Consider the following 16,364-nt stretch of genomic DNA (forward strand, 5'->3'; position numbering starts at 1 on the left):
CCTAGCCTAGACCCGCCAACCCGCCCTAGGCTCGAGTACCCCTGGGCCTAGAGCGCAATTTTACTCAAGTAGGTCGACCTGGCCCAACCTGGCCTGATTTTTTGCAGCAGCTCACACGGCCCGACAGTGGGCCGACTCGGGCCAAATTTACACCTTTACTTAGAGGTCAAGGATTCAATTTCTTCCCTATTACAAGGGTTGATTATTTATTTCGTATTGGAGGGTCTTTGTTTAGTTGTTTATTTATTCCTTATTATTGGCTCTTTCTTATAATTAGGGTTGTGCAAAATACCACCTACTCCGCTAAAATTGCACCAATCCGCATCATTCTGCACAGCTCTATTCGCAAATCGCGGATTGAACTTTGAAATTTATAATCCGCCTTTCAAACCGCTCTGCTCCGCTACATTAATACATATTTATTTTTTAATTTCTAATGAAATATCAAAATAAAAATGAGTGTGAGAGAGATTTAATATGTAAAATTTATTATAAATTAGTAATTATATATATGAAACATATTATGTAAAATTAATTTGTGTCATATATAATAAAAAAAATATTATGCAAATTAGTGTTATATATTATGTAAATATTTGATAATTTGTTAGAATATTCTTTAATTCACCAATCTTCTCAAAACTGCCCAAACCGCAATTTGTCAATCCGTTATTCGGTTTGTAATTTTACTCTTAAACCGCCCGAAACGTATCGCACCACACCACACCACACCATGCACACCCCTACTTATAATAATGGTTGGTGTAGTGCTTGCAATTTGTCTTGTTGGACTTTCTTATATGGTTGATTCTCTAGTTTATTATAACTATCTTGATATTATAAACATTTCTCCTACTAATTGATTAAAAAAATAAAAAAAAAGCAAAATTGATAAAATTAGAATTACATAGATCAAATTTGATAGACAAATTATTGTAATCATGGTATAATAGGCCCAATTATTATGAACCTTTTATTATAACAGTTATCTAATATAATTTTAAAAGTAATTATTCAATATTTTTTGAATTAAAAATTCAATATGTTCATATAGTGCTCGTTGATAATGTACCTCAGCTCCAGCTTCCTTCATCTGATGCTAAGCTTCCCTCATCAGAAGATAAAGCCACCTCACATGAGCTGACCAAGACAACAGAGCCACAGCTGAAGCCACTACTCAAATCAATTAGAGCTGCTGAAGATACTGCATTATCACACTCGTGTATAAACCTACGGCAGTTACACTCTAACTATTGTAATTAGGCACCTAGGGAAGTTATTATGATAACTATACCATAGTTAATGTGGGGAAATGGTTTGGAAATACTCTTCAGATCCTGGGAGACGCTCGTGATCCGCAGCTAGTCACCTGAAAAGATACAAACACTCCGGTCGGGGGTGCCGGAATTAGCACTCCGACGAATAAGTCAGTTCAGACACTCAGGATAGCTTCTTTACTAAGTTAAGTGAAGTGATTCTTACATACCTTTCTAAATCCGTGGTTCTTGTATTTATACTTGCTTTTTGGGCCTCTGGGCCTGAGCCTACTTTTATCCCATTCCGCTTTTATTTATTCGGAGCTACTGATCTCCGGCTATTCGGCCTTACTAACGTATTCAACGTCCTAGTCACGCAATATGGAGCCGAATAATATCTGATTTCTGGGGTACACACCTTCCGACTCTTCTATTTATTCGGCTCCCACAATTGCCCCCAAGCACTTTACCAACGACAGTTGGCTGGAGTGCTTGGTTCCGAATTTCGAAAAGCTAGAGCCAAAATTCGGCGGTTGGCCTCATCCTCATGCAGATATCTAAGCGCATCCCTTTCGGTTGTCGTATCAACTTCCTGCCCTTTTGTACGTGTCTATTTATTGCGATTTAAAATTCTGATATCCTTTCGAGTATGTATTTTATGACGCTCGTCGCTGGATTGCCTTTTGAATCGTCCTTGCAGCTCTCTTCTCCGATATCCTCTTCGTCCTTTGTAAGTTCTCTTCTTCCTTGGCATATTCTTATAAACTGTAAGGTATGGTGAAACATTTAAAAGACCTCCTCTCGTCAGATCAAATTGTTGGCTTTAAACGTCATTTCTCCATTCCTGATGATGTCCGTCTGTTGTTTGTGGCAGATGGCACTCTTGATATGGAGAGGGAGGACAAAACCTTAATTGTCTTTCCTGTTTTGTCAATCGCAGAGGGTGGAGCCCATTTTCCCCTTCACCTGTTTCTTAGGGTTGTGCTCCGCCATTGGGGTTTAATCCCTTCCCAATTCAATGTGAATTTCTTTAGAATTATAATGGGGGTTATAGCGCTCAGCCGTCGCCTTAGAATTAACCTTGGCATTTCAGCCATCCGGCATTGCTATGCCTTGGCTAAGTCTTCTGGTCGGCATGGGCGTTTCTTCTTTAGGGCCAAGGATATCAACCATCAGCTAATTACTATGCTTTCCAGTTCTGGGAAACGAGTCGATGATGTTATGGTCGTTGTCTAGGGTAACTGGGAATTTGGCGAAGGGGAGGATCACGTCAACCCTATTCCTAGACGGAGGGGCGAGCCAGGTGGCCGATTGCCTTCTCACTTTTATTATTTGTTCATTTTTGTTGTAAAGCCTCTTCTTTGAAATGTTACGGCTTGGCTTGTGCAGGGAATGACTTGAAGAAAGTCCTGTCTTCGACTGACGACGCCGTTCTTTCGGATATCAAAGTCGCGCTCAAGTATTTCGGCCATCGAAGTCTTCAGAAACAATGGAGGGCGGCCCACGTTCTGCTTTGTTACGAGCCGACATATACGACCTTCTCGGCGGCGGAAAATATCCCGGTTCCGGAGGGTGAAGATTCTCTTATCGCTCTTATTTTGTCCGACTTCAAAAACTTGAGACAGGTTGGTTTTGAAGGGTCTGATTTGGAGCGGGATGTAGCTAATGTTACCGAATCAGATCAGTACGAAACCGAGTCTGACGAGGTATTAAATTCGAACGATCCTCCATCCACTTCAGGCCGAGGGGATCTTTTACTTGACGGTGTTTTTCAAGGCTTAGAGGATCTTCCCGCCGCAGGCCCCGAAGGCATAGCCGGGTTAAGCCTGACAAAACTTGCTAGGAAGGCGAATGCGGAAAGGTTGGTCGCGCGGTGAGGAGCGGAGGCCCTTCCGGCTGAAGTATCACCCGCCACCAGATCTCAACTCTCCCTGCCTGTTAGCGAATCAAAGTCCTTGCGCGTTATTGAGGTGGAGATGGAAAAAAATCGGAATGCCGAATCTACTTTAGTCGTGCAAGACGGCCAAGAAGTTGAGGAAGAGGCAGCGAAACGCCCTGCCGAATTTGAGGCTGGCTCAGAAGAACAAAACGGCAAACGTTCTCGATTAGAGGGATCGAATGTGATCGTTCCTTTTGTCATTCAGCTGACGATAAAAAAACATGCCGGTTTCTTGTGATGCTTCGGCGCTTAAAGATCCAGAAGTCGCATTCAGCTTGGCTACGTCCGTGTCGTTGCCGTCTGACAAGGAGGCTTTCCGGGTGGAACCAGATCTGGATGCGACAGCATTAGCCGCCCAATCAGCACTTTTGGTACATATTCAGACTTTGCTTCACTTTATCCAAATACTGTTGAAGTTGTGGTTTTAAATTCTTGTTTTGCAGACCGTCGGAAGGATAGCCGATATGGGCCGTCGCCATTGCGACGCCGTCAAACAGATTGGTCGTTTACGAAAAAAACTTGAGGGCCAAAGGAGAAGGGCCGAGGTCGAAGCTTTGAGGGCGAACAAGGAAGCCTCAAGGACCGAGGCCGAGGTGGAGAAGGCCCGTAGCGCGGATCAATTGAGATCGGATGCCGAGAAGGCGGCGGACGCGAGCGAAGATGAGCTTAAATTGGCCCAGAAGGCGGTCTCCAAACTAGAGGCTGAGTTGGCTGAAATAAAGGCGGCGAAAGAAACAGTCGACTCGTAGGCTTCCAAAGTATTCGAGGCTGGGAAAAATGTTGGACTCGTCGAGTATTTGGACCAAGTCCCAAAGTTTGAAAATCGGGGATTCAAACATGGCTGGCACAAAGCCCTTGCTGCTGCTAAAGTTTCATTGATTATGCCAATACCATATGAGCAAGTGGATGTTGAGCCATTGGAGTCTGATTCCGATGACTGATCTGGGTGACTGACATAGTTTTTAGGATGTCGAATGTATTTTTACAGTTTTTAATTTGGTATTTTTGCTAGGCATTTTCATGCGGGCTTGTACCTTTTTGTTTAGTAATTTGCGTATATAAAATTTTATGAGTTGTGCTCAACTTGCTAAGGAAAATGTTGTTGATGAATGATATTGCTTTGGGTTATGGTTAGATCGGCTGCTTAGCTTAGGTATTTGGCTGACCAAATTAGTAAATCTGCCCTTGCCTTAGCCAGGGTGCGAGCTTGCGAAACCGAATGGGCCTAACTCGTGGGCTGGCTGAGGCACAGACTGATCGGCGCTTGCGCTTGAATACATGACCGACCGGATTAGTAAATCTGCCCTTGCCTTAGCCAGGGCGCGAGCTTGCGAAGCCGAATGGGCCTAACTCGTGGGCTGGCTGAGGCACAAATTGGTCGGCGCTTGCGCTTGAACACATGGCCGACCAGATTAGTAAATCTGCCCTTGACTTGGCCAAGTCGCGAGCTTGCGAAGCCGAATGGGCCTAACTCGTGGGCTGGTTAAGGCACAGACTAATCAGCGCTTACGCTTGAAAACATGGCCGACCAGATTAGTAAATCTGCCCTTGCCTTAGCTAGAGCGCGAGCTTGCGAAGCTGAATGGGCCTAACTCGTGGGCTGGCTGAGGCACAGACTGATCGGCGCTTGCACTTGAAAACATGGCCGACCAGATTAGTAAATCTACCCTTAGCTAGGGCATGAGCTTGCGAAGCCGATTGGGCCTAACTCGTGGGCTGGCTGAGGCATAGATTGATTGGTGCTTGCGCTTGAAAACATGGCCGACCAGATTAGTAAATTTGCCTTGCCTTAGCCAGGACGCGAGCTTGCAAAGCTGAATGGGCCTAACTCGTGGGTTGGCTGAGGCACAGACTGATCGGCACTTGCACTTGAAAACATGGCCAACTAGATTAGTAAATCTGCCCTTGCCTTAGCCAGGGCGCGAGCTTACGAAGCCGAATGGGCCTAACTCGTGGGCTGGCAGAGGCACAGACTGATCGGTGCTTGCGCTTGAAAACATGGCCGACTAGATAAGTAAATCTGCCCTTAGCCAGGGCGCAAGCTTGCGAAGCTGAATAGGCCTAACTTGTGGGCTGGCTGAGGCACAGACTGATCGGCGCTTGCGCTTGAAAACATGGCCGACCAGATTAGTAAATCTGTCCTTGCCTTAGCTAGGGCGCGAGCTTGCGAAGCCGAAAAGGCCTAACTCGTGGGCTAGCTGAGGCACAGACTGATCGGCGCTTGTGCTTGAAAACATGGCTGACCAGATTAGTAAATCTGCCCTTGCCTTAGCCAGGACGCGAGCTTGCGAAGCCGAATGGGCCTAACTTGTGGGCTGGCTAAGGTATAGACTGATCGGCGCCTGCGCTTGAAAACATGGCCAACCAGATTAGTAAATTTTCCCTTGTCTTAGCCTCTACGAAGCTGAATGGGCCTAACTCGTGGGCTGGCTAAGGCACAGACTGATCGGCACTTGCGCTTGAAAACATGGCCGACCAGATAAGTAAATCTGCCCTTAGCCAGGGCACGAGCTTCCAAAGCTGAATGGGCCTAACTCGTGGGCTGGCTGAGGCACAGACTGATCGGCTCTTGCGCTTGAAAACATGGCCGACCAGATTAGTAAATCTGCCCTTGCCTTAGCCAGGGCGCGAGCTTGCGAAGCCGAATGGGCCTAACTCGTGGGCTGGACAGTTGTCATCCGTCTTTTGACGTTTGGGATTACTGACGTTGCCTTGGAAGAGCTGCATACATTGAAGGATAAATGGGGCAGGTGCACGCCAGAGGCCCTACTTATTTCCATCTAGGAAACTTGGGAGGGACGAAGATTAGCTGAATTAGACGTCGCAATGAGTCGCAGTAGTGAGCCTATGCGTACGGGAAAAAGGACGTCCAAGGATCGGGAAACACAGCAGCCCCTTAGTCGTCGAAGCAGATCGCCCCGAAAGGATAGGCAACAACAGGGAAATTCTCCGCGCCCGCGGCCGATAATCAAGCCCGATGCAACGCCATGACTGTTAAGTTTTGCAGTTTTTGTGAGGAATAAACCAATGACGGAGGTGGATTCTATCATTAAAGACCCAGGTGTGGCAGTCGAGTTCACTCGACAGATCTTCCCGCCAGAAGTCCAACAATCGATGTTCGGAAAGGACTATATACTACTTACGAAGTCGGCATGCGTCTGCGGGAAGCACGACGTGAGAGTGAGAAAAATGACGAAAGGAATCGCAGTCTGGAGATTCATACGGAAAAGGCTGAGCGTGAGCTTCGGGAGCTGAAGAATGTTCAAACAAGCGCGTCGGTGGTGGCCGGTCAATCTAAATTGGTCGTTGAGGAGAGAGTGACCCAACGGACCTCAGGTTATGAAAAGGGGTTTCAGGACGGCCTGAAGGTCGGGATAGAGAAGACCAAACAAGACCTTGCCGAGGAGGTCTGCCGATGTGAAAATCGTGGATTTAAGCACGGCTGGATCAAGGCCCTTTAAACCGAGAAAGCTCTCGAAGCCGTGGGCATCGATTCGGCTTCACCCCTGTCTCATCGTCACTACTTACCCTATTCCGATTTCGAAATTGAGAAGAGCGATGATGAGAGTGCCGAATAAATAGACTTTAGAACGCGAGAACAGACTTCGCGCCGAACAAATAGAATTTCTTTTATTTTCAACGTTCGCATTTGGTCATGAAATGCTATGTGTTCAATTAAACGTATTATTTCAACTTGCTGGCAAGTTTTGTGTTGCGTGGTGCAAATGTTTAAACATGCATTGACTGGCTCGAATAGAGAACAATTCTCAGTGAATATTTATTCGGCCAGTGGAGTGGTCTGAATGCATCTCTCACAAAGGCTCTGAATTTGGAGACTTAATCGGCCCTAAGGTGTCATGCACCAAAAGGGGCTCCGAATCCGGAGACTTTAATTGGCCAATCGTGATATCCACAAAGGGCGCTCCGAATACGGAGACTTAATCGGCCCTAAGGTGTCATGCACCAAAAGGGGCTCCAAATCCGGAGACTTTAATTGGCCAATCGTGATATCCACGAAGGGCACTCCGAATTCGGAGACTTAATCGGCCCTAAGGTGTCATGCACCAAAAGGGACTCGAAATCCAAAGACTTTAATTGGCCAATCATGATATCTACGAAATGGTGCTCCGAATCCGGAGACTTAATCGGCCCTAAGGTGTCATGCACCAAAAGGGGCTCTGAATCCGGAGACTTTAATTTGGCCAATCGTAATATCCATGAAGGGCGCTCCGAATCTGGAGACTTAATCGGCCATAAAGTGTCATGCACCAAAAGAGGCTCCAAATCTGGAGATTTTAATTGGCCAATCGTGATATCCACCAACAACGCTCCGAATTCAGAGACTTAATCGGCCCTAAGGTGTCATGCACCAAAAGGGGCTCCGAATCCGAAGACTTTAATTTGGCCTTAGAAGGCTTAATCGGCCCTTAAAGGCTTGGGAACGAGCTTGAGAAAACGAGAAGCTTTGTATTGCAACGGTGGAATATATACAAGTACCAAGCCCACAAGTCGGGTCAATGATAGAATTTACGTAAATGTGTTGAATTCCAAGGCCATGGCAGGCTTCTTCCTGACATGTCTGAGAGCCAGTATGCCCCTGTTCCTGCGATGGATTCTATCTGATAGGGGCCGTCCCAGTTTGGACCCAATTTTTCGTCGGCCAGTCTCCGGTCAGCTGGAAGTACCTTCTTTAGGACCAACTCTCCTGGTGTGTATCGGCGCAACTGAACTCGCTGATTATACGACTTGGCGAGCTGCTGTTGATACTGTGCCATGGATGCCAGGGCGCGATCTCTTCGTTCTTCGATTAGAATCAGATCCAGGGCAAGCATCATGTCGTTTTGGCCCGTATCAAAAACTTACGATTTCAGAGTTGAGAGGCCGATTTCTAGGGGTAAGATTGCCTGGGTTCCAAAGCATAGAGCAAACAGCATTTCTTTAGTGGATCTCCTCGGCGTAGTACGATAAGCCCACAATACACTCAGCAATTCTTCGACCCATTTGCCTTTAGCTTTTTCCAGCCTCTTTTTGATGCCATCCAAGATGGATTTGTTAGAGGCTTTGGCTTGACCATTGCTTTGGGGGTAGGCTGGCGTAGAGAAGTAAGGCCAAATGCTATATTTGCTGCATAACTCTCGATATACGCCACAATCGAACTGGGTGCCATTATCTGAGATAAGAGCTCTCAGAATGCCGAATCGTGCTATGATGTTTCTCCATACAAAGCGTTTAATGTCGGCATCTCGTATATGTGTTAAAGCCTCCGCTTCGACCCATTTTGTGAAGTAATCTGTCACGGCGATTAAGAATCGCTTGTTCCCTGGGGCCCTCGGCAATGGTCCTACAATATCAAATCCCCACTGAGCAAACGGCCATGGGCTGGTGATAGAGTTCAACCCTTCGGCAGGCAAATGGGTTAGTGGGGAGAACTTTTGGCACTGTTCGCATTTTTTTACATAACCCTCCGCGTCAGCTCTCATTGTTGGCCAATAATACCCCTGTGTTATAGCTCGATGGGCCAGGGCGCGTCCGCCAGAATGGGCACCACAACTGCCCTTATGTATCTCTGTCAGAAGCTCCTCCACTTTGTCGGGGTGCACGCATTCCAAACATGGACCAGAGAGGGACTTTTTATAAAGCCCTCCTTGCAGATCCAAATAGTATCGCAGGGCTTTATTCCACAACTTGTGTGCTTCTTTTTTGTCCTTTGGGAGTTGTTTGGAAGAGAGGAATACAGCAATGGGGTCCATCCAGCTTGGTGCGGATTCTATAACGTTGACATGGATTTCCTCCGAAGGGCCAATACTTGGCTCCGGGATAAAGCCTACTTCGATGGTCCGTTTGATCTCAGAATTGATGGCGGAGGCTAGGCACGCCAAGGCATCCGCGTGTGTGTTCTGGTCGTGTGTTATTTGATTCAGTTCGTGATGGTCAAATTTTGCCAGTAAGGAATTGGTCGTTTTCATGTAGGCCACCATACGGTCGTTTCTTGCCGCGTACTCCTCCTTTAGCTGACTGATTACCAATTTTGAATCACAAAACACAAGCAGACGCCGAGGGCCGAGAAGGTGTGCATTCCGCAGACCGGCTGGAAGGACTTCGTATTCGGTTTCGTTATTCGATGCTTCGAAGCCAAGCTTGACGGCCTGCGCAATTACTGCGCCGTCTGGAGACATGATTACAACTCCAGCGCCGTTGCCCCTTTGGTTAGACGATCCATCATAGCATAATTGCCAAATATCCCCGACATAAATTCTCCAGTTCGGCTTTGGTCGAACTTCAGCCTTTGGTCAAACTTTGTTAGGTTTGAGGTTGGCAAGCTCGCCGGTGAATTCGGTAACAAAGTCGGCCAACACCTGCCCCTTAATTGCGGTTTTAGGTAAAAACTGAATGTCGTATTGGCCGAGTTCAAGAGCCCATTTTGAAACACGTCCTGATGCTTCTGCACTCCGTAGTACTAATCAGAGGGGATAATCTGTTAGCACCCCAATGCTATGTCCCTGAAAGTAATGCATCAGTTTTCTTGCCACCGTGACTAGGGCTAAGATGAGTTTTTCCAGCGGAAGGTAGCGTGTTTCGGCGTCAACCATTGCCTTGCTCACATAATACACTGGCCGTTGCTCCCCCTCCTCCTCTTTTAGCAATACGGCGCTGACAGCCCCATCGGAAACTGCCAGATATAGAATGAGCGGGTCACCAGCAGCGGGTGTTGTCAAGAGAGGTACTGAGCGGAGGTAGGTCTTGAGTCCGTTGAAAGCTATCTTGCATTCGGCGGACCATTCAAAAGCCTTACCCTGCCATAGTGTCTGAAAGAATTGTCGGCAGCGATCTGTAGACTGGCTGATGAACCTATTGAGTGCAGCGGCCATCCCCATCAACTTTTGGACTTCTTTTACTGAACGGGGGGAGCCGAGTTCCAAGATTGCTGTGACTTGCCTCGGGTTGGCTTCGATTCCTCGGTGATTGACGATGTAACCCAGGAATTTGCCAGAGCCGATTCCGAACGCACACTTGGAAGCATTCAGTTTCATTCTGTATTTGCGTAAGATGCTGAATGTCTTTTCTAGATCGGCTATATGATTTTGTTCTTCTTTGGACTTGACCACCATATCGTTGATGTATACTTCCATAGTGTGGCCGAGTTGCTCTTTAAACATGGCGGTGACCAGTCTTTGGTAGGTTGCCACTGCATTCTTCAACCCAAAAGGCATAACTTTGTAGTAGTAGGTTCCTCTTAGGGTGAGGAATGCAGTTTTGTCCTGATCATCTGGATGCATGGCGATTTGATGGTAGCCTCTGTAAGCATCGAGGAAGCTCATGCGTTGATGGCGTGCCGTTGCATCGACAAGCTGGTCGATTCTGGGTAGAGGAAAACAGTCTTTGGGGCAAGCTTTGTTCAGATCCGTGAAGTCGACACATACTCGCCAAGTCCCATTCTTCTTCTTCACCACCACTGTATTGGAGAGCCACGTAGGGTAAGTGACTTCTCTAATTGCCCCGGCGTCAAGCAGTCTGTCTACCTCTTCAACAACGGCGGCAGTGTGCTCCGTAGCTGACCGCCGGCCTTTCTGAATGATCGGCTTACATTTGGGATCGACGTTCAGATGGTGCTATGAAACTGATGGGTCTATTCCCAGCATTTCGTACGGAGTCCACGCAAAGACGTCAACGTTGTTGAGCAAGAAAGAGATCAGCTGCTGCCTGTCAGCCTGATTCAGAGAAGCACCGATCATGAAGAACTTTTCTGGGCTTCCATCGATGTCAACTCGGTCTAAACCTTCCGTGGCCTTCTCATTTGGATGCCGCCCAACGTCATCAAGGATCTCCCGATTCAGCACCTCAATGGAGTTTACTTGCAGTTCCTTTGGCATTTTGGCGGCAAGGAGATAACATGCTTGTGCTAATTTTTGGGAGCCGCGGATTTGCTCAATGCCGTGTTCTGTTGGGAAACGTAGCAGTTGATGATAGGTGCTTGGGACGGCCTACAAGGTATGCAACCATGATCGCCCCATGATGAGATTGTACGGCGATGGCAGCTTGACGACCAAGAATTCCACATCCACTATTCTGGATCCTGCTCGGACAGGTAAGCTGATCTTTCCCAATGGGTACTCTGGATTGGCATTGAAGCCGAATAATGGATAAGGAGCCGAACTCAGGTCTGACTCGTTGAATCCGAGTTTGATGAAGGTTTTATAATACATAACCTCTGAAGTACTGCCCTGGTCAATAAGAGCGCGTTCGACGGTGAACCGATTTACGCGTAGCTCAACAACCAATGGATCGATGTGAGGGAGTGTTAGTCCGATCAAATCAGAGTCATCAAAGGTGATACTTGGCGTTTCTCGGGGCTGCTTTGCTGGCGTGAGTTGCTGTTGGGGGCCTGGATGTGATTGGATCGCATGTACGGCCGGGGCTGCTGGCAGGCTGTATATCATGTGGACGGTGTCAAGTGGAAATGCATCCTTCGGAAGGGCAAGTGTTTTGATCGCACTCCTCCGGACGCATTATTGGAGACGTTCATCCTTTGCCAACTCCTCAAGATGATCTGTTGAGGCATAGCAGCCGTCAGTTTCTTGCTGTCGGGCTCGAGATCGTCGATCATTTGCCCTTGGGGGTCGCTTAGAAGCCTGGCGCACTATTTGTTTGGATTTTGCTATTTCCGAGGCCAAATCGCGACGAAGACGTTCATTCTCAGCGATGATGTTGTCCAACCTCTGTTTAGTTTGCCTAGCTTGTGCCATGGTCGCTTGTATTGTATTTTGCGTTGGGTTTGAAGATGAGTAGAGGTCTAAGGTAAGCCATGCTGCGATGGTTTTTGGTCCAAGCGAGTTTGCTGGAGTGAGGTCATCTCTCTGTGTGGTCTCATCAGTGGCTATCGGAGGATCTTCAGTCACGCTTGCCATGGATGTATTTGAGTATTCCCACAGACGGCACCAGTTGTGGGGAAGTGGTTTGGAAATACTCTTCAGATCTTGGGAGAAGCTCGTGATCCTCAGCTAGTCACCTGAAAAGATGCAAACACTTCGGTCGGGGGTGCCGGAATTAGCACTCCGACGGACAAGTCAGTTCAGACACTCAGGATAGCTTCTTTACTGAGTTAAGTGAAGTGATTCTTACATACCTTTCTAAATCTGTGGTTCTTGTATTTATACTTACTTTTTGGGCCTCGGGGCCTGAGCCTACTTTTATCCCATTTCCCTTTTATTTATTCGGAGCTACTGATCTCCGGCTATTCGGCCTTACTAACGTATTCGGCATCCTAGTCACGCAATATGGAGCCGAATAATATCTGATTTCTGGGGTACACACCTTCCGACTCTTCTATTTTTTCGGCTCCCACAGCTAACTAGTAGATAGAGTTACTAATATAGTTGTATTGGTTATAAATACATCTGTACTCAAGATATTTTTGTATGTTGAATAAGATTTGTTTTCTCTTTATGGTATCAGAGCCCTGCATAGCTCTTGCAAGCAACAAAGCTTCATATCGAAGTTAAGATTGGTGAATCTTCAACAAAGCTCAACAATGGCAACCTCTTCAACTGTTACTCCTATCAATTCTCATTTACCTTCAAATCTCACTCTGCTTATCTCCAATCCGAATTCTTTCGTTCTGACAAAACTTGATTCTACAAATTATCTCATATGGAAGAATCAATTTCGTAACATATTGAGAACTACAAATCTACTTGGATATGTAGATGGATCAAAGGCTTGTCCTCCTTCTACAGTTCTTGATGAGAATCATAATACTATGGTGAATCAAGCATATACACAATGGATCACAGTTGATGCACATCTACTTACCTGTCTTACTGCTACATTGTCTTCATCCATCTTTACATCTATTCTTCATTGTACCACAAGTCATGAAGTATGGACAACATTGGTTACAAGATTCACTTCATTGTCCAAATCACATGTTCATCAGTTGAAAACCAAACTTAGTCATCTTACAAAGAAGAATTCAACAATGGAGGATTATCGCAGTCAAATCAAGACTATCTCTGATCAATTAAGTCTTGCAGGATCACCAATTCATGATGAAGACCTAGTTTTACTTACTCTCAATGGCCTACCTAATGAGTACAATGCCTTTAAAACAACAATACGTGCAAGACCTGAACCTATCTCCATTGCTACCTTATCTTCATTGTTGTGTTCTGAATCCATTCACATTGAAGGTTCACTCAAACAGGCTCACACATCAGATCTCCCATTCTCTTATGCTGCTACCAGGACCAATTATCGAGGCAGTTTCAGAGGTTCTACTAGAGGAGGATATAGAGGTAGAGATTCAAGCAGATTTTATAAAAACACTCACAGAGGTGGAGGACAAGGAAAATTTAATTCATCATCATCTTTAAATCCTAATTTCTCCAATCAACACAACAACAATTCTAGTCCTCGTGGACTAGTCTGTCAAATTTGTGGTAAGTCAAATCACTCAGCCATGGACTGTTGGCACAAAATGGATCAGACTTTTCAGCCTTCTTCTTTACAAGCAAGAGGACCACATTCCAAAGCCTATTTGCCTCTTCTTCATCTGTCTTTGCTGCTCAGGCTAACCATTCCACTCCTGTTATATCTGATTCACATTGGTTCTTGGACTCTGCAGCCACCAGTCATTTCACCAATGATCTTAACAATTTCACTCATTATCAGCCGTATCAAGGTTCTGACCATGTCACTATAGGAGATGGCTGTGCCTTGCCTATTCATCACATTGGTAATGGACTACTTCCCACACTATCTACTTCTTTTCATCTTCCTAATTTGCTTCATGTTCCTTCCATTTCCTCTAATCTTTTATCAGTTCATCAGTTCATAAAAGATAACAACTACACCATTACTTTTGATGTTGATTATTTCATTAGACAGGACAAGGTTTCCAAGAAAATTCTTTATAAAGGTTCTTATTCAACTGGTTTTTATCATTTACCAGCTACATCTGCTTCATCAACTTTTCTTGCTCCTACTCATTCTTCCACTTGCTTCAAGTCCTCCACTACTTCTTCTTGCAGCAATACCACTTGGCATAATAGATTAGGCCATCCTTCTAGTAATAACTTGTAATATCTTGTATCTTAACATCTTTTGCCTACTACTATTTTTAGTTCTAATGATAATAAGCTGTGTCTAGATTGTTGTGTTTCTAAGAGTCATAGTTTGCCATTTCATCTCTCTAATTCCACTGTAAATTAGCCATTGGCACTTATTCACTCTGATGTTTGGGGACCCTTTAATGCATCTATTTCCAATTTTAAGTACTATGTTCTTTTCATTAATGATTACAGCAAATTTACTTGGCTATTTCCTCTAACTTATAAAAGTGAAGTGTTCTCTAAATTTGTTGAGTTCAAGGCTTTTGTTGAGACTCAGTTTCACACTAATCTTCAAGTTCTCATAAGTGATAATGGAGGGGAATATTTAGCCAACAAATTTTAGCAGTTTCTTAAAGATAAGGGCATTGAACATCAACTTAGTTGCCCTCATACTCCAGCTCAGAAAGGGGTAGCTAAAAGGAAGCACAAACACTTGATTGAAACTGTAGACACCCCATTTTTAACCGACCTTAAGACTCAGACATCATTGATTGAGCGCTCGGTGATTGCGCATGTCGTGCTTGTTTCGAGATTTCAGAGTTTTTGGCTGAGAGCCTCGCCTCCGGGCCTCTGAACCCTTTGTACTTTGACTCAGTCCGCGGCCCAAGTTTTGTTTTCTTTTTCTGGAGGGAGGGAGAGGTCTTGTAGACCATCTCTCAGTGGTCATAGACTACTTTTCGTCGTCGTAGGCCACTGTTCCTGTTTGGAGACTAGTTTCCGGTTTTCGGAGCCGTCGGTTGTGCGCCTCGGTTTGGGACCACTTAACATTCTCCGTTTGGCATATTTTTTGGAACACACCTTATTTCTTCTGTCTAGAGGGACACTGTGATCCGGGAGACCACTTTTGTGGTCATACGCCGCTTTTTGTGCTCAACAGCCAGTTTTCGAGGCACTCGACCGCGCGTCTTGCCCCCCGAACTCTCGTTTTGTATCCGTGTTGGTTCGTTCTTGGCACGAATTTTCCTTGTTTGGAGGTGGTACAAGGGTGGGAGACCAACTTTCTCCTTGGAAACCACTTTTCTCCCCACCAGTCGATTTTCTGGTCAGGAAGTTAGTTTTCTTGGTCTTTGGGCCACATTTTCTGGTTTCCCACCCCACCATTGGCTTGCTTTCAATGTGGAGACCACCATTTGCCCTGGCCGACCACTTTTTATCTGGGAGACCACTTGCCCTGGTCAGCCAACCAGGGAAAGTGGTCGGCCGACCACCTTTTCTGGTCGGCTGGTTTCCTCCTGTTTTGTCAGACTGTGTGGATGCCAACTGTGCTAGCTAGAAGGCACAGACTGTATCCTCCATACGTGTATGGAGGATTTGCATCCAAGCTTTTAGCTTCTTAAGGAAGCTTTAGCTTCAAACCTCTATAAGAGTGGCCCTCCCTCTCCTTTGCACAAGTTCTGAAATTTGCTAAGGCAAAAATATATATCTCTCTCTGTATCTCTACATTTTGGGTTCAAAAGTGTGTTGTTCTTGACCTATTGCACCACACCTCATTGCCATACACCCCCACCATTGATCTGAGATTCTTGGAGTGTATTTTCAGAAGTTGAAGAGTTGGTTTTTGGTCCCAAAACTTGCTAGTTTTGCTGAGCTTCAAGGGTAACTCATTTTCCCTCTTTTTAAGCTCTATTTTGATCATTCTCTTAGCCATACTTGCATGCATATTTAGGCTTTGTTGTCAACTAAAAAAAGATTCATATTTAAGTGTTTTTCATGTTTGTTTAAGGCTCTTTTGGTGTTGAGGGTCATCTACCCTCTTGCATGCTTTATTTAGCCTTGTTTTGTGCCATGCCATGAGACCTTTGTGTTGATCTTTGCTCCGCCTTTTAGCCACTGAAATCCAGCAGATTTTCAGTGTTTGGCATGTGGTTTTGAGGGCCTAAATTAGAGAGGGGAGACCCTCTCTCTTTTGGCCTTGTTTGTTTGTATTTTTGGCCTTTCAAAGTAGCACATACTTTCATACTTCCAAGGCTTGGTTCAGGCCCTTTTTGGTGACTTTTGAGACCTTCCTAGACTCTTTATATGGCTGGTTTGGTCACCTTGTGTGTGCCTCTTGCATGTGTA

Source organism: Camellia sinensis, chromosome 15 (genome assembly GCF_055761805.1).
Source record: "Camellia sinensis isolate YWXY chromosome 15, ASM5576180v1, whole genome shotgun sequence".
Lineage (NCBI taxonomy): Eukaryota > Viridiplantae > Streptophyta > Magnoliopsida > Ericales > Theaceae > Camellia > Camellia sinensis.